The sequence below is a fragment of the Lathamus discolor genome, chromosome 17 (genome assembly GCF_037157495.1).
Source record: "Lathamus discolor isolate bLatDis1 chromosome 17, bLatDis1.hap1, whole genome shotgun sequence".
Classification (NCBI taxonomy): Eukaryota; Metazoa; Chordata; class Aves; order Psittaciformes; family Psittacidae; genus Lathamus; species Lathamus discolor.
The window spans coordinates 7,179,689-7,198,781 of record NC_088900.1 but is presented as its reverse complement, the minus strand read 5'-3'; the positions used below and the strand labels follow the sequence as shown (position 1 = coordinate 7,198,781).

General features: G+C 60.2%; 1 protein-coding gene across 3 annotated transcripts in view; it reads right to left on the bottom strand.

Annotated features, from left to right (window-relative positions):
- Nucleotides 1-19,093, bottom strand: part of BCL9L (BCL9 like) — a 61,650-nt gene that overhangs the window by 30,981 nt on the left and 11,576 nt on the right. Inside the window, exon 1 of one of the 3 annotated variants that reach the window (XM_065697135.1) lies at nucleotides 11,979-12,042. The exons of the other annotated variants lie outside the window; for them this stretch is intronic. The gene's annotated coding sequence lies outside the window, so the exon portion shown is untranslated. Of the gene's footprint in view, nucleotides 1-11,978; nucleotides 12,043-19,093 lie in introns of those variants that run through there. 3 annotated transcript variants of the gene reach the window in all.

The window sequence follows — 19,093 nt, the reverse complement described above, 5'->3', positions numbered from 1 at the left end:
GGTCACAGTGAAGGTGATGCCTCTCCCTCCAAACAGAGACTTGTGCCTTCTTGTCTAAATCCCTTTGAATCACACTCGTATCTTTCTGATCCAGGTACAAAACAGCACATTCCCCCACCGGCTTCGTTTATTGCATCTTTCCAAGCTCCTGTTTTCATGTCCCACCTGCAATCCCTCCAGCTCCTTCTTCCAAACCTGCCTTTACAGTCAGAGCTGCTGAATCCTCTTTCATCCTCTACCATCTCTTCTGACTAATCCACATACCTCAGCCCTCCTTCTGGGCTTTCCCTGAGATCACAGCTCAGCGTTGCCTTCACGCTCCCCGCTACTGCTCCACCAGTTTAAGGAGAAAGGAGTTTGCTACACTCCCCGTGCTCTCATCCTGAAACCCTTCTGCTCCATCCCTCCCAGCTCCTCCACTCTTGCCTCTGGAGAAGCCTCCAGGCTAGAAGTACACATGGTGGCCTCTCAGCGACTGTCATGCTGGGGGACTGTCTGGGGTAAATACCTCCTCTCAGGCTGCCACCACACTCCGTGGTGCCAAACGCATACCCACGGATGGGATCCTGGTGCAGCAGCACCAAGAGGCTGATGCCACAGCAACGCCTCTTCGCGTGGTGCTTCCTGCTGCCAACACAGCAGGAATACCAAGCCTGGGGGTTACTCCCAGGAGCCAGAAACCCACAACCCTGCTGCCCTCCGCATCCGAGGATCACAGCATCCCACCACTCGGCCACAGCAGGAACAAACCTCCCTTCTCCCCAGAGGGGCCAAATTAATACCTGGAACAGCACCGCTTTGCTCCCTATGGCAGCGCAGGACAGACCCAAGCCAGGCATCGGACCAAAGCCCCCAGCTCCGGCACCAAGGCTGCAGCTCACTGCTGACCTCGCCACATCCGCTCCGCTCAAACAGCTCCCAGCTTTTTACCCCAGGCTCCGCGCCTGCCTCAGGCCCCAGGCTGGAGCCCTGCCAAGGTGAGGGCCGCCTGTTCGAATCGCGAGCCAGGGCCGGGTAAGCATCACCTTTAACAAGCCTTTCCCCCGCCACGCACCCTGCCTTCTCCCAGCTACAGCCCTGTGCGCCGGAAGGCTGCCTGGAGCGCAGCCAGCCCCGGCAACCACCATTTCGAGGTCCTGCGAAGGAGCCCGGAGCAGCACAAGGGAGCGCTGGCCGGGACGCGGGGGTGATGCGGAGCTGGCTGCTCGCTGGGAAGCCGCTGCCGCTTGCCCGGAGGCGGGGGGGAGGAGGCAGCAGATGTCCGCAGGCAGCGCTTGCGGGAGCCTGCAGCGCTCCAGCCCAGCGAGCGGAGGAAGGCGGCGGCTGGTGCCGGTGCCGCTGCCGCTGCAGTGCAACCCAACCGGACACACACCGCAGGGGCTGCCCGGAAAGCTTAACCTGCGCTCCCCTGCCGTGAGCGCTGCTGCAGCCACCGGAAGCGGGAGTCCCCGGCCCCCAGCCGGGGGTCAGAGAAAGACCTCGGGAGACCTGGACTACAGGACGGAAAAGCCCTGCCGTGAAACTGCAGGGCCCTCCTCCGCGGGGCGGCTGCAAAGCCCTGCACAGCCGTCACGCCGGGGCAGCCTGGCTGTGGGGTCACCCTTTTAGCACCGGACATGCCCCCCACCGCAGGTGGTCCGCACTTCCCCCATGCTTTGCCAACAGGGGACACAGAACGGGAGCACTGACACCATGGCAGGCAGGCAGTGAGCCCAAGCCCAGGCATGCTACTTTTGGTGCACAAGGTGCCAGGGCAGCCCACGTGGTTCTGGTTTCCTGCCTCTGGGCTGGGGAGGTTGGCTTCCTCCCCACCTCACAGCAGCGAGGCCAGCCAGGGGAGCTGGGCATCCAGCAGCCACCTCACAACCATCCTTGTCCCATAGGTTTTGTCCCGCACTGGGAAGTGCTGAGCCAGGTACCACTGGTCTTACGGTCCCACAGCACTGGAACCTAAGCAGGTCCTATGTGAGCCCTCTGCTCATGTGACAGCATCCTGACCGTTGCCAGGGTCTACACAACCCTCTCACTCAGTCACTGCCCAGACTGCTCAAAATGACCTTAAACCCGTACCCAAAATCAGCACTTGCCCGTTTTGGATGGAGAAGAACTGACTTCAGCCAGAGGGGTCTTTGGCTCATTAAGGGATACCACCCTCACGCTTGTTGTTCGGATCTAATCAAGCAGTTCCTGGGCTCCTCCTGCAGCACACTGAGATGCAGTCTGGCACTTGGGTCCACCTGAGTCCTCTTAAAATAAAAAATAATTGATATGCAAATCAGACGGGGCACTAGACTGGTCCCCTGGCCAAAAGCGATGCACAGATTCGCTGCTGTTCCATGCTGCAACCCCAGCTCTCCCACACCTCTCCTCCTTCCCAAGGCAGGGGTCAGCCATCAGCCATGGCTCTCCAGAGCACTGCTGGGTCTCACCTCAAGCTGAGCCCCCACCAGGACCTGAGTTTGAGTCTGTTGAGCAGGACAACAGAGCTGCTCAGGGGACCTCGACCTCTCTGCCCAGTAGAGAGGTGAGGAGGTAGGAAGAGAAGCCAGAGCCTGGCCTCCTGGCATGTTTGCTATTGGGATTCTTCTATCAGTATCCAAAGAGACCAATTCTTTGTGCACCCCCGACAGCTCTTCCAAAAACACTGCAAACAGGAACCGCAGCCACGGCCACTGCACCACCCACAGCCAGGAGCAGCCACAGATCAGACACCAACACAGCAGCCATCCAACATGCTCCGCATCAGGTCTTGGAGGAAGAGCAATACCAAAACACGGCGTTAATGCTCACCTCTCCTCTCTCCCCTCCCAACTTGCCAACCATCCACTACAGCTACCCTCCTCCTGCAATCCTGTTTCAACCTGAGACTGGGCAAAGCAATTAACCTCTCCATCTGGCTGCAGCAAGACAAACACAAAGCTCAGCATTGCCCAGACAGGGATGAGCAGTCCTGAGGGATGCCGACATTGTCCCTTCCCACTGAAAGGGCTCAGATCAAGGCATTGCCAGCACCACTCTGAGAACGAGGATTGCCTAGGGCAGCTGGTTAGCTTCACTGGTGTCAAACCTACCCACTGAGGACATCTGAGGGCCTCTAGGCTACTGCTGGGGAAAGTCCTTGTGAAAGGCAGCCTGTAATTGCAACAGCCTTAGACTTGCTGCATCGGGGTCCATCCCAGCATCAGAAAAATACCCACAGACATTAAACTAAGGGAGGAAATAAAATAAAAAGACTAAACCCCATTAATGAATGTAAGTAATAGGCCAGGACTTTGGGAAACTACTTCTGATTAAAAAGTGTAATAAAACCATAAATATTTGCCACCAGTAGCTGAGACTTGGTGTTCTGAAACCACGACACGGGGTGGACAGCAGTTGCTTCCAGTTCAGGTCCTGACCACACGAACGCTCAGGTGGGTAAATCATTCTTCTCACTGATGTAACACACACCCCTGCAGTATGAATGCCAAAATCACATTCACAGCAAAACATTCGTAAGTCGCAGGTTCTGTTTAAGGCAAAGTAAGGGTCTTTTTTTCTCTTCTCAGGAGCTCCCCACACAGTTCAAGCTCTGAGAATGAGCTGGGATGGAGAAGCTCATCCCTGCAAGAAGCTGACAGGAGAGCTGCTCTCATACTTCCCAGCAGTGCAGCCAAGTCACTTGGCCTCCACTGTCATACGCAATCTCTGCTTCTGCCCATGAGCCCTGAGAAAGGGAAGGGGACAGATCCCTCATTTCCCAGGTGGAGGAGGGGACTCGGCCCTGGGGAGGTGCTGGGGATGGGCTGAGTGATGGGAAAAAGGGAGAGGAGGGCACGGTTCTGGCGCCCGCATCCCACTCTGAGGCTGCCAGGCCTGCACAGGCTGCCAGATCAAATAGCTTTCCAGAGCCACGCTCCTGACAGGCGTAACGGGCAAAGCCCTCACGGCAGGACTGGCGCGAGGCTCTTCCACCCACAGCCATCGCCGCCCGCGTCTGATGCTCATCTGCCACGACTGGCAGCAGCTGATGCCTTCGGATCGCACAGAAACCTCGATCCCTCCCCCCAGAGGAGTCCCCCAGCTTCCCAGGACACCGGGGAGGTTTTACAGCCCCCGACCACACCCCCCATCCCAGTCCCTGCACATTGGAAAGAGATCTAGGACACTGTGAGGACATGCGAGGAGGATGGCAAGGCCCAGCCTCTACCCCCAGTACCTCTGCGGACACTTGCTGGGAGATCAGTGCCACAGTCTGCGGGCTATGCTGAAGGAAACCAGGCAAATGCAAGGGCAGACCTTCGGCACCTCACGAAGGAGGAGTTCATCCAAAACGGAGGGCTTCTGGCTCCCTTCTCAGCACCGTCCTACCAAGCAAAGGCAGGAAACTCACAGCTTATTTTGTGTCCCAGTTTCTTCTACTGCAACATGGCTGCTCAGCCAAAAGGGCAAATTGCACAAGACTGACCCTTTTCGGGTCAGACGTGCTGGTGGCTCTTGCGCTCCTACATCCCTGTGCCCAGCAGCATCCCACCCGGGCACTCTGCTGTCTTCTGTGATGGGGACCTTCAGCCCAGCATCCAGTGCTGGTCCCCACCACCAGCTTTGAGGAGCGACACGCAGTGCATGCACACGCGGGAGCCTCCGCCTGCAACCGCACTAGAAACGAACCCACCGCCATTCAGAAAGAGCACAATTAGCACAGAGTCAAAAGCCAGGAGCTGTGCTGGCATTCGGGAGGGAAGACTCTTCCCTGTAGAAGAGGAGTCGCTGCTTGCCTGCACCCACTGTGCACTCTCCGCTGCGCCCAGCTCCCCAGGAGGCACTGAGCCCGCACGCCCCCATCACTAGAAAGCATCCATACCGCAGTATACAAAATCCTTCCTGTCTTCTTTTCCAACCCCATCTCGCCCCCTCTCAACTGGGACCCCCTCATAAAAGTAAGAAGAGACAGGCCTTTCCAGGCATTTCCTTTTTCTGAAAAGGCTGTAAAATTTTCCAAGCGTAGCCAGAGCCAGAGCAAAGTTTGTCAGGAGCTCAGCTCGTTAGGCGGCTGCTCAAGGAGCCCCGCGGGAGGCGCAGGCTGCATAATTCAAACCAGCTTGGACCCTGGAAAAGAAAATAGAAACCAGGCTGCGAAAGCAAAGGGGGCAGCTCCAGCTCCGGTGTAACCCCTGCTCTGGGATCACCCCATCCCTATCCAGGGGCTCAGGAGGAGCCCCGGTCCCAGCAGAGGTGCTGTGGCCAGCTCAAGAGGAGCTGGCACCAGGCGGAGGAAATTCCAAGCCTGTTGCTTCTGGCAGTCGCACCGGGCCCTGGCTAGGACCTCGGCAACCTGGAAACCGGCTACTCAGCAATTTCCCTGCCATCCAGAGGGTTTGCTCTGAACCACAGTTTCACTTCCCCCTCCCTGCATCGCAGCCCAAGAGGCAGGGAACACCAGAGGCAAAAAAGCGTTCACTCAAAAGCTGTCATGACCAAGGCCCCCCCAGACTGCTCCGCACTGGGACGGCAGTTCTGGAGCCGCTGCCATTCCCCCTGCTGCATCTGGGGGCGGGGAGAGCAGAGGAAACTTGCTTGGACCAGCCCTAGGTCTCCCCGGTTCCTTTTGCTCCTTGCCAGAGAAAAGTTCAAACAAGGCTGCACGGAGGCAGGACACAGGCAGCTTTCAGCCCAGCCTAACTGCCGCACTTGAGGCTCGCCTGTGGCTGGACCCACTCTGTTCAGGCCCTATCTGGCCCAATCCTCCACTGCAGGCCAGTGCTGGGATGAATCCTGCCGAGGAAGTGGTGAAAGCTCCAGTGCTGCAGGGGTTTCCACAGCCTTGGCCAGCTCGCCATCACAAAGAGTCGCCCTCGCTCTCAGTCACTGCCCTTTGGAGCTCCCTGCCCAGCTCCTCGCTGCCCTGAGCACGAAGACCTACAGCATGGCTACTTGGGATCCCTGCAACCACTTTTTCCAAGCCAGCATCTTCCACTGACTGCAGCCTCCCACTGTGCCCTTCCTAAGAAGCTAGGAGCCCAGCACCGCACAACAGCAGAACGAAGCAGCAGTCACTGCCCCCACTGCTGAAACCCCTTCCCATGTTTGTTGTGAAGGGGAGCACGACTTCCCTTTGGGAGGGAACACACTGCAAGCAGAGAGAAACAACTTCCCTTAACTTAAACCCTGAAGAGAAACCTGGGCATGGCCCTCCCAACAAGGGTACAACATTCTGGGAGAGCGGTATTTGCCTGCCAAGTGCACATCAGACGAAGACCGTGGATGCTCAACTCACTGGCCAAGGACACTGCAACTTCTGCTGTAACCACACCAGTCACAGCTTGCTAACTTCAGTTTTCTCAGCCAGTAAACCCTGGCGATGAGACACTTGGGGATGGGAAAGCTTTAAGGGTATTTCACGAGAGAAGTCTCTGACCTCCAGCTTCTCAGAGGGCTGGAACAGTCCCCTTCCACCTGGACTCGACTAGGAGGCTGAGACCCAAAGAAGCAGCTGAGTAGAAGCTGAGTGATGAGCAGGAATTGGGAATCCTGGCTTCTGTCCCTAGCTCTGTCCCATATTCCCTTCCTGTCTTCAGTTAAGTCATTTCCTCCCACTTTTCCTCCCAGTCTCTATTGCAGAGAAGAAACCCAAGCCCTTGCTCCTGCAGAGCACTCGAAACCTCCTCTGGGCTGTGAGCATGCAGAATGCTGCTAAGGCCAGAGGCTGCAAGACACCCAGCGCGCAGGGGCCAGGGTGCTCGCACAGACCCCGCTGCAGCCTGGCATTTCCGGTGCTTACATTCTGAGAAGCACAGTCTGTAAACAGCCGGTGCCGCAGAACATCTCCTGCACAAGCCGTATTCTGGCCCATTCCTCTCCTCGGCCGCTGCGGTGGGCGGCCAGGCAAGGCAAAGGAAGGCTGCTCTGCCGAGCTGTGGCAGAGGGAGCAGCGCAGCCACACACAGCATCGCTCCGGGCAGTTCGCCTGCAAGGAGGTGGCCCTCAAATGGGCAGCAGCAAGGATGGGGATGGGGAAGATACAGCAATGGGAGAGGCACGGTTAATAGGGGAGAAACAGCAAAACACAACTGCAAAAAACAACCCAAGCAGCAGCCCGGAGAGGCAGGGTGGAACAGGGGCGCCTGAGGAGCGCAGCCCTCCTGCTCGATAGCAGATCTGTACTGTGGCCTCCCACATACCTCAGGGAGAGGGAAGACCAGTAGGCACAGGCAGGAACAAGGAGCACTCTGTGGTTTTGCTTGGTATTTCAGGCCATCTCTCACACAGGAGGAGCTCTGCGTCGCTTTCCAAGTCTCGCCCTCTCTGGCACAGATCACAAACCTGGCTCCTGGCCCAGACCTTGGCTCCAGCAGAGCTCCTCACCAAACAGGGTGACGCCCCACCTCTGGGCACAGCACACAGCCCAGTCTTAAAGCCATCTTGAGGCTATTACCCCAGCCTCAGAAGAGGCTCCCCATCATCCCTAGCTGGGATTCAAGGCATCTCCGGTCACAGCTGAAAGAAACCAAACCCCAAACCTAGCTCCTGCTCTTGGTGCCATCTTCTCTAGCAGCTCCGGCCGCAGCTGGCAGATGATCTGCCCGCGCCAGGGAAGCACAGCCTCCCAAAGACGCCCAGGCACAGCCAGCATGTTCCGCTGCCTGCAGCTGCCCAGAGAGATGCAGCAGGACAAGACGGGAGGTGAAGGCCCTGTCCTCTCATCACTGGTAGAGCAAGGGGCTGGAAACCCCTGCCTGAAGCACCCACCTGGGCAACCCAGCGAGGACACTGGTGTGCTGGGGAGAAACTTGTGCCCAGACACCAGCAGTGCCCAAGAACCAGCCCATCTCCCCAGAAAGAGCTAAGCAAGAGGAAGCAGACCTCATCCCACCAGCCACACCCTGCCTGGACACGCACCCAGAGAACACGGAACAGGTTCCCACTCATCTCTTCGGGGTGCCGCAGCCCATCGTCCTCACAACGCTTTCTCCAGTGGAGGCTCACAGTCAGCATCAAGGCAACCCTGCCTGTCTGGGAGCCGTGTGTTTCTGATGGCCTGTCCCACGCCCCAGAAGGGGCACCAGGAGTGTAAGGTGCGACTCCCCACGTCCAAGCAAGCGGCCAGTCAGGAGGCCAAGAGCAGCGCACCCATTTCCAAGGCTCAGCGCAGCCATGCTGAGGTGTCCTGTCCCATGCTCCCTCTATTGCCGCACCAGGTTCCAGGCTGCCCCGGGCACCACCAGGCACAGCTCTGCTGGCCAAGGACGCAGGGAGCGCGCCAGACTCCTGGCAAGCTGCCCCTCTGTAGCGTGGCTCTCCCTTAAATCAAAAGCAGGTGCCGGTGACACTAACTGCTTCCTCTATGCTGGCTCCTGCTGAGTACAGCCCTGTGGCAATAGCAAACGCCACCACGAACTGGGCCCAATTAGAAGCAAATCCATCACTCTCTCCACCTTTGAGTTTCAAAGAAAATCAGGTAGGAGGAAAATAAAACCAGCTCCCCATTCCCAGGAAGGGCCCGCTGCCAAGCAGATGACCTGGAACAGGCACCACAGAAGGAGGAAGGGTGCATCTCATCCATGCCACGTGGTTTGGCTGGGGTTGCCTCCCGGGAAGAGGCCGAGGAAGGCCACAGTACAGGAACAGAAATCACCCCCACCAGCCTCGGGATCAGTTCCTGGGTACCTTCCACCCCCAGGCTGCCAGGGGCAGTGCTCGCAGAGGGGAAGACAAAAAAGAGGAGCAAAGGCGGACCTGCTGCCGAGTAGCACATGACTTCCAAACAGAACTCGAGCAGAACTAAGGAATGTCAGCTCAGCCATCCTCACCCCCTGCGCCACGCAGAGCTGCTGGAAACACACGACTGAGAAGCAAAGCAGCTGCAATGTTTCCTAGGCCCTGTGCTCCAAGACAACGCGTGTGTTTTTCCACTTCAGCGCTACAAGAAACCTCGTAGGGTAGTTTTGTTCTCGTGTAGATCAACTAAATTCAGAATCCAAAGCTCTCATGCCCCTGGAAACACGGAACCGCACAAGGTCACCAGAAAATACACTTGCACTTGACATCTTCCTGGGAGGAAAGGAGAGCTGAGCGACACTGAGTCCTAACCTACATTAGACTGGGATCTGCCAGAAGAGTCACGATGGCGGATGCAGCTTAAATAACACTGACAAAATATTGCTGCACCTGTACATCATATCACTACGGTATCTCAATTTCATTACATCACACATCCACACACCTATGTGCCACGTTTCCTGTTAAAAATGCCACAACCATGGCACAATGCTCCTGTGCTCCCGCTCTTCCTGGGCAGGAACAGCAAACTTGTGCTTTTCTAAGGAGAACTGACATACTCCCCAAGAAGAGGCTTGACTGGAGTCCCATCACTCAGGGTATTCAAAACTGGATGGAGCCCTAAGGAATTGAGAGCTAGAAGCCAGCCTGTGCCATACCCAGGCAACAGCTAAACTCATTGTAGCAGCTGGAACACACAACACAAGATGTGCCAGCAAAAGCACATCTGGACCTCAGGGGGACACAAACACATCCTCAAGTGCTCCAGCAGCTATAAACTTTCGCTTTCAGCAGCAGTCAAGCCCAACACAATCACCTGAGGCAGTCCAGGGGCAGAGGCTGTCCTGATGTCAACCCTGAACTGTACCAACAAGAGATGGAGCACAGCAAATGATCCCAGGACCCAGCTTGTACTTGAGACTCTGCAACCTGTTGAAGACGAACCGGGTAAGCCACAGACAGTAACACCTCTACAGCAGTAAGAAAGAGCCACCAGCTGGGACACAGCTGATGCTCACGCAGCAGGAACCAAGAGCCTCCCCTCCAGCTACTGCTCCCTTCCGCACCCCTCCACAGCCAGTGCTGCTGGGAGGAAAGCACAGTGCCCCAGCAGGAAAGAACAGCAGTGGTGAGAGGGAAAAGCAGTTTTTTCCCCCCAGAACAGCAAGTACAGAGGATACTGTCAACGACTCAATGGAAAAGTCAAAGAGCTTGGACCTTATGGATTCTAAGCCATCGCAAGCAAGGTCCAGCACACCCTTGGCAGCTGCCCTGGAGCAGTGTAGCCCAGCGACCTCCGTACTTGCAGGTCTGCGATGGCCCCGTTGATTCACACAGCAGTCTGTCCCCTCCATCACACAGTGGCCAGAGAACCACCTTCCAACAGCAGCACGGTGAGATGCAAAAGGCTGAGGGCTTTAAAGTACAAAACGTAACCGGTTTACGCGCAAGTGAAAGACAACTGTGGCTTTAAGTTTCTGAGTAAGCTCTCCTTTAGCTGCTGACTTCTATTTTCCCAGTGGGGGGGTCTGGAAAAAGGAAGGGACTTTCAGGGGCAGGGAAACATGGCACCACCTGTGACACTGCACCACAGAAAACACCCAAGGCCACAAGATGCGTTTTCTTGCCGAGGAAGATACAGGCCAGGGTGGTATGGAGGCACCAACCCCACCATCTGCCCAGCTAAAATAGCAAAACACATGTTACAAAAACAGACAAAGAGGCTCGAGAGCATTTAGGGTGCGAACGCTCCGGAAAAAGTCCCCAGTGGAGTAGACAACTGCTGCAGGGCCAGCACACCAAAACACTTGTCTTCCTACCAAAGAGAAAGAGAATCGGGCAGCAACATAGGGCAGTGATTTCTGCACTAGCCCCAGCCTTGGGCGTGTATTCCATACCCACGTGGGGCGGCAGCCGGCGTTATCGTGGGCACCAGAGCCAAAGGAGCTCCTGCTTCAGTACCAACACAGACTTGCCATGCAACCCTGGGCAAATCACTTCCTCCGTGACTCACTTTTCTTATCCCTCCTGCCACCAAAGCAGCCGAACAAGACGCACACACATCCCTTTGCAGGGGCCTGGCGACTGACGGGCGGAAGGAGCAGCGTGTTGCTCCTGCGTGCCTGGCATGAAGCAGCGCTTGGGCAGGGTAGCGAGCAGTAGCCACGTCTGCAGCACAGAGCCCGCAGGTCAAGACATGCAACTGAGGCCCTTGCAGCCTGCGCTGCGGGGAGGTGCGTGGCCATCCCCCATGCCCCGCTCGCAGCGGCCCTTCGCCTCGCATGACCAGGACAGGACTGTGCGACACTGCAGCCCAACACCGCAGCCTGACACCCTGTCAAACAGCCCCGAGGCGCGCAGACGCCACGCACAACACAACAGCCTGCCCTGTCATGTAGCATTACTTATGTGTTCAGATATGCATCCTTCTCACATTTCTACTCCAGCAAGTGGTTGCTAGCAGAGCGGGGCGAGGACAAGTTCACCACCTGCTAAAGACATGTCCCCAGCACAAGGCAGGGAAGGTTCTGTTACAATGGCTCCTTTCCGCGCGCGAAGCAAGCACGTATGTGTGGTGCTTCCCCCGTTTTTCCTCCGAGCCGACCACACGCCTGGTTCACCTCAACGGGGAAGGGAAGCCGCCGAGAAGGACGCCCAAAGAGAGAGATCTCCCCTACCAAACACTTGAGGTAGTCTCCAACGGGAGCATTAACTGAAACCCCACATGAAACGCAACGAGTCCGGACACAGGAATCCCAGCGGCAATCCTCCCTGGGGCTTTCACGGCACCGGTAACGAACCCCAGCGCAGCCCCGGTAAAGCCCAGCGCGACGCAAGCAAGCTCTTGCGCCTGCAGAGCCGAGCCCCGCTCGAGGCTCTTCGGTCCTCGGGGAACTACCGGCGGCCACGTCGATGGGCGACGAGGACCCGGAACGCTCGAGCCCCGCGGGAAGGGCCACGCGGGGCTGAGGGCTCCGGGGCAAGCGCGAGCGCTGACAGCGCGGCCCCGGCCGGCGGCGCAGGGGGGAAGCACCGGGCAGGCCGAGCCGGGGCCGCCCCCCGGGCGCCGCAGCGCAGCGGCCTCCCGCTGCCCGCCACGGGCTCGGGCCGCGGCTCCCGGCGGCGCCCCGTGCCCCGCTGACAGCCCAGAGGCGGGGCGGGGGGACTCGGGGGAGCGGAACAATGGGGCGGCGGCCGCCCGGGCCCGGCGGGGCACTCACCTCGGCGGCGGCGGCGGCGCGGCTCAGGGCAGGCCGGGCGAGCGCGCCGGGGCGGCGCGGCGCGGCTCCGCGGGCTGCTGAGGGCCGGCCGGCGGAGCGGGGCCGGCGGCGCGGGCCGCGCTCATGGCTCGGGCCCCCGCCGCGGGGCGCGGGGCCGGGGCCGGCGGCGGCGCTGCCGGCGGAGCCCCCCGCCCCGCCGCGCCGCTCCTTCCGCCGGCGCCGCCGGCGGCTCCAGCCCGCGCCCGCCGGCGGGGGTGGGCGTCCGGCCGCGGCGGGCCCCGGCTGCCCGCCCGGCCGCGGGCCCCGGGCGGCTTCCCCGCGCTGCGGCGGGCGGCCGGGCGCGGGCGGCGGGCTGCGGAGCCGGCGGGCGCAGCGGCCCGGGCGCGGGCGGGGACGCCGTGGCGAGGGGCGCGGCGCGGCGGGTGCCGAGTGCTCCTTTCTCCGCCGGAGCCGGAATAATCATTTGGAGAAACAGGATCATTCACTTTCCTCCGAGCGCGGAGCCAGGCGCTGCCCTGTCAAAATAAAAGCCCCGCGCGCTGATTAACCGCTTCCTGGTCGCGGGCGCTGCGCCGGCCGCCCAGCGGCCTGCCGCGGACCAGCACCGGCACCCGCGGCTCCCCGCGGCGCCGCCGGGGCTTCTCCCACCGAGCGTCCCCCTTGCCCGGCCTCGCCGGCCCCCGCTTCCAGCCGTGCTGACGCCCTGCACACCACGCTCTGGAGCCTCCCTCAGCCGGGAACAGCCCGCACCCGAGCCGCTTTCTGCCGTGCCTCCAGCAGCGCACGCATAGGGCACGCGAGGGCTGGCCCCGGCCCCGGCAAGGACCGCGCGCTACTGTCTTCACCGACAGCCACCCTCTTCCCTGAGCAACGGCCTCCACCGACGGTGACACTGGGGTGGGGGTGCCAGGAGGGGCAGATGGAGCCAAGGAGCAGGAGGATGCAGGAGCTGAGGTGGCTAGGGATGGCCGAGCGCAGGCTCGAGGGAAGCAGCATACATCTCACACGCACCATTTGCTGCATGCAGGAGCACAAGCAGCCCTCGGCCGAGCTCGGACCCGTTTGGCTGCCCGTGCTTCCCTGCCTGCTCCCTGCCGCGGCAAGCAGACAGGAACCGCACAAGTGCGCACATCAGGCTGCCAAGACAGTCCTCGTCCCGGCAGCATCTCAAGCAGGACGTGCCACCCTCCTGCCTGACCTCGGGGCGGGCTGGGGAGGGAGGACTGGAAGCAGGGACCGCCTGGCAGCGTCGCCGCCGTTGCAGAGCTAAAGGGAATGCACGGACAAGCCATCACCCCTCCGGTGGGCCCTGACCCACGATGGAAAAGAACCGGCCCCCCGCACCGCTGCAGCCGCAGACCCCCGTCGCTCGCCCTGCAGCGGCTCGGACCGCCCGGGCAGCAGCAGCGGGAGCGGGGCTGGGGACACAGGGACGCGCAACCACCGCTCCCGTTCCTATCCCCATCCCGTCGCCATTCCCGGGGCGCCGCGGCGGGAGCGCGCAGGGCGGGCGGCAGCGCCCCCTGCCGAAGCGTGGGGCGGGCTCCCGACGGGGCGGGGCAGCGGGTGCCCCGCCCCGCCCCGCCCCGCCCCGCCGGCAAAGCGGCGACGTGTTCGCCCGCGGCCACCGGCCCCGGTACCGGCCCCGGTACCGGCCCCGCGGGGTACCCGCAGGCAGCGCCCAAGCCCCGCGGTGAGGCGTCGCCGCTCGGTGCCCGCAGCGCACGGGCAGCGCATCCTTCCAGCCACGTCCGGTGCAGAGGGGACCGGGACACGCGGAGCCACCTGCCCTCCGGCCGCCCCTCCCTGCGGCCTCTGGGCTCGCTACATCACGGCCCCCGCCGTCCCTCACAGCCTGTGTGCATGAAAGCGGCAAAGCGAGAGCAGCGAAGGTCAGCGGCTGGAGCAGCCGCTGCCGGCTCGGCGCTGAGCCTCTGCCTCTCACTAATATCTGCCGGGCGAGCTGCCCTCCCAGCGCTTGACTCCGGCTCCCGGCCTCCCGTTCCCGCCTCCATCATTACGCCCACACTAGGAAAGACAGCAGGGGAGGGCTTGGGGAAGCAGAGTCCCCGCATTCTCCAAAGCCTCCCTCTGCCAACACCACCACCGTGACTGCAGCTCATCCTGGAGCTGCCTGGCACATCGACGTGCTAAGCGAGCCACGGGCCGAGGTGCCCAGACTGGCTGTTACCTGGTATGATGAACTGGACTGAAGGAAACAAGCCCGGGGCTGCAAAATGCCTGTTTTGGGAGCAGATGCCTGCTCTGCAGATCCACACAGGTACAGAGCAGGATCTGGTGGCAGCTCCGGCATTAAATCCACAGACCTAGCACGCAAACTCATCCCGTGTTTCCCCAGAAAGGCAAAGGTCCAACCAGGAGATTGATGAGGCTACATTGCTGATACAGATAAACTCTGGCCTAAAACCAGCTTTTCAGTTCTCCCCCTGCTACCCTGGTCCTGCCCATCCCACCATGGTCCCTCCCCTCCCTGCACAGGCTCCTGGCCAGTGCCCTCCTCTCCCCTCAGACACTGGCACAGATCCTGTCCCGCAGCCTCACAAGTCCCTCTGCTTGTGCGTCCATCTTCCTTGGGCTACGTCAGAAGGTCTCAATCCCACTTCTGTTTCGATGGCACCACAAAGCCATCGCTCAGGGAACGAGCCAGCCCAGGAGAGGCCCCAGGCCAGTGCCCAGTCCTGCAGCCAGCGGGGGAAGAATGGGCTCCCTCATTTCGTGCTTGCTGGAGTTTGCGCAGGGCAGGCGCCAGCAGTGGTGAGGAGCCTGTGCCACCCCGGCTGAGGCAGCCTGTGCTGTGACAGACACACCTGGATAGAATCAGGAGGGCCCAGGTTGGCTGCTCTGCTCCTTTCAAATGGGATCCCAGCCTGCTTCCTCCATACCAACTTATTAACCGTCACACCTCTAGCAGGCCAAGACCGTTCACCCTAAAGAACCCAGGAAGCGCCAAGACAACACATCAACCGATGCAGCCAGACAGTCTCCCGCTCAGCATCCTCTCAGCAGAGCTGGGCCCTGCCCCCCTGCCATACATTGGGATTTTCCTGTGCTGCAATCCTAAAGGCAAAATGCAGCCTGCGCTGAAGCACCAGAGCAGAATTTAATGAAGCTAAGCCACCCTCTTCCCAAATGGAAATATGCTGCTGCAGCCCCAGCACAGCTGACACACCATCGTCTAGCAAAGACAACTTCTGACACGGTTCCAGGATCACAAAGACATCGAGGCTTGGGATTCTGGATGCCTTGCTGGCTTTGACACATCACATGCGCTTGTAATACCCATACGGGCGCAGGCACAACACAGCTCTTCAATCCTTCTCTTCCTGTAACTCCTGCGCACTCTGAACACCAACCTCACCCTCCCACCACCTCAGATGCTCGCTGAAACTCAGGGGAACTCATCCCAGCTCTGCTGCACAAAGTCACAGTGGTGCTGGGATGGGAGAAGAGCCTAACTCCTACCCCAGCCTGGCCTGGGGTGGCCCCTGCTACCCGCTCGAGCTGCGTTTGCACCGGTCTTTGCACGGGGCCCTGCAGAGGTGCTTGCTTTGCCCTGGTCTCAGTCCAGTGCTGCTGTCCAGCGCGGCCCCGGGAAGCAGCAAACCAAGAAAAGGCTGGGGTCTGCCGGCGCTGCAGCCGGGAGAGAGCCTCCGCCTCGCCACCTGGTAAGCCAGGAGAGCGACGGGACCGACCGGCGAGCAGGCTGCCGGCAGCGCCTGCGGGGCGCGGGGGGTTAAACCCGCGTCCTGCGGGGCCACCGGCCCGAGAAGCGCGGCCACCGCTGGGGCCGCCGCCTCCCGCTGCCGCCCCGGGCTCGGCGGGCGAGGACTCTTATCCTGATACGGCTCCTTCGTCCGCGCGCGGCTCGGGAGAGCGGCGCGGGCAGGGCCGGCTCGGGCGGGCAGCACAAAGCCCGCAGAGCCCGGCGGGGGGGACCGGGGCCGCGCTCCCCCCGCGGCATCCCCGGGCGGGCGGCGGGGATGCGCGCCGAGGCCGCGCCGCGCTCCACCAGCCTGCCCACAGCCCGCGGGTGGGCTGCGCCGCTCCGGGCCCTGCCTGCCGGGGCACGTAGGGCGCCGGCCGTGCACGCCTCGCGCGCACATGCCAGTGCCGGGTGTGGGCGACAGCGTCGGCACAGACACGCTTTCTGCAGGCGTGCGCAAGAACGGCAGAACGCAGCAGGGCACAGGGGTGCCAGCCCCGAGCCACGCTGCATCCAGCGCCAGCATCATGCCAGGAGATAGCCAAGGAAGGTGCAAGAACAGCTTTTACCTTCCGTGCTACTCCTGTCCTAAGGCAGGACTAGGAATGGAGTAATCCCTCCTTTTGATTTATTTACTCAGTGCTTTCACCTGCGGACAGCTTCTGGAGGCTTGGTCACTGCAGGCACTTGTGCCCTGGGTCAGTAAGTCACAGAGATCAGGAGAGTTTTCAGGAAGGTCGCAAGCCTACCACAAATTCAGTTTTATCCAATGCTTCTATTAGTGCTTGGGGTCACTCGAAATCACCGCTCTGTAAATGAGGTCATGATAGGAAACACTAGCGAGCTGCTGTCACCTGCACCAACACTCGAGCAACTGCTGGGCTGGACGCATTCATCCTGTGCGCCACTCACCGTAAGGAGCCCGGGACAAGGAAAAGGTCCTTCCTGCCAGGACCACCCAATCCCTGCCCAACTACTTGTCGCTGCCATTTCTGTTCAGTTTCTCCCTCCCTTCAAATGTCAGCGTCGCTGGACATCCATGCTGTCGCCTACAGAGGGACAAAGAGTGAAGGGGGTTCGGGTCAGGGTTTGCTTCTCCAGCCTTGAGCCTACTCACGCTGCATGGCCCGAGGGGGACGCAGGATGGGGAAGGGTCCCAGCCTGCCGGCCCCCGGCCACCCCCAGCCCGGCCTGGGGCACGCTGTGCGGCGGGCACAGGAGCCCAGCGGCCCCCGCCGCCTGCCCGGGTCCCCGGCGGAGAGCCCCGGGCAGCGCGGGGCGGGACCCGGCGGCGCCACCTGGCGGCGCAGCGGCCGCGGCACCGCCGCCGGGGGTCCCCGCCGCAGCAGGGCAGGGCAGGCCGGGCCCGGCGCAGGGGTCCCGGGGGAAGCGGGGCTGTCCCAGCCGCAGCCAGACGTCTCCCCTGGAGCAGCCGCGCCGCAGCAGCACCAGAAGCACATCACCTGGCTGGTTTTACCCCTGCTTGCCCTCTCAGAGGAGATGCGGGGATCTCCAGGGCTCTGCATGACAGGACAGTGGCACGTGCACAGCAGAAGGGGACGTTTTAATTAAGAGGAAAAGGAGACACTGTGGCTCCAGTGAAAAACGCCAAAGAGAGCTTTAGCATCCAGGCACTGGCGTGAGGAAATGGATTTCCGCAGCATGCAATACCTCTTCATCCCTGCTAGAACACAAGGAGCTCAATGAACCCTCCATCCCTGCTGCTGCAGTGCCTTACGCTGGCTCCTGAACCACTAAATCACACCTTCCATCACAGACAGCCCTTCTTAAATACCCGTGTACCTGTGTACAGGTGCCTTCACCCACTTCACATCTGCCCTTTATGCGGTATGAACACCAAGAACCAAGCATCAAAACCTCTTGACTCTCCAAGGCAGAAGGCGACACGAGGGGTTGCAGGAGAGTTCTGTGTCTGCAGGAAGGGTCCAGGGCACCAAACACAGAGGCTGACATGGGGTCATTCAGATGCCGAGGTGCTTGGCCAGGACAAAAATCAGAGGCAGGAACTGGGTTTGGACAGGTACTGCTGGAGGGAGGCTGCCAGAGCCCCACTGGCTCTCTAGCAAGGCAGCCATGCAGGGTGAGGAAGAGTGCTGGGCAGAGCGCTGAGGCTGAGCAGCCTGCCTGCTAGCCCTACTACACGTGGGACCGAGTGACAGAAGGAGAACCTCCTAAGAAGGGGCTTGGGGAAGGTTTCACCTCTTCCACTGCCCCTTCCTCCTCCAAATCCAGCCTCTCTCCCAGTTTTAGCAAATATGCTGTATTGGAAAACACCAAAGTGCAGTTACTTCAGGAACAAAGCAGCCAACAAAAGACAATTTGTTAAGGTATAGGATCACAATTGTTTTCAACTTTCTGTGCATGCTCTTAATCTACCAGGCCAAGGCATGATCTTCCTGGACCTAACAAAAGGCAACAAGAAGGTGACAGTGCAAGAGCTGGAGCAGCACTTCCTCCCTTACTGTCCCTCATCCGTGCAGCACTCATGACACCAGCCTGGTCTCTGCAGAAACAGGCAGGAAAATCCCTTGGCTACAGTGAAGAGCTGACCATGTACCAGCCTGGTGCTCAGAGAACTCAGAGCAGGAGAGACCCTTGGGGTGAGAGAGTGGGCTCGTGGACAGTGGGGGTCCAAGACTCCTTTCATAGCTGTGAGATGCAGAAAAGACCAAGCTAAAGGCCACATAGGCAGAATTACTTCATCTAGTCCTTAATGGTCTTGCTGTATTTCCCCAGTTCCTCTCTCTAACTGCTGCCTTCATCCTGGTTATCAGAAGCCTCGTGAGCTTCCCCATCCTCTGACAGCCACAGCTCTGTGTCCAGTCTGGAAAAGGGGAGACAGACAGGGGGAAAGGGAGAAAGGAGTTTTTCTGGAAGCCAATGAAATGCAACTGTGAACATAGTTCCCATGGTAACAGCAGGATCCAGGGGAAGAAAAGGGAATGTAAATCAGATTATCAAGGGGATGAAGAGGGAGGGACGAGTGAACCAGTTGCATCCTCCAGCCCAGCCAGGCCGCTGGAACAGCACCCATAGCGTGTGCCCGAGCACCGCGTCCCCTCCACGCCTCAGCTCCTGCCCAGAGAGCCCCCTTCGCCCTGCACCACTGTCACCCCATGGGGCGAGGGCCCCACAGCACCAGGGCTCGAGGAGGGAGTCCTACCACCACCCCCCAGCCCAGAAACTTTCCCCTCAGTGGAGCAGTCCCCCCGTCATCGATGCAATAAATCACTTTCGCTGCCTGACATCATAACAGTAAACGAGGAGGAGGCTCAAAAATGCCCTGAACATCGGAAAAAAAAATCAAGGAGAAGTAACTCATGAGACCCAAGATTTATGCTCCTCCGCCCACAGGGGAAACTGAGCACTC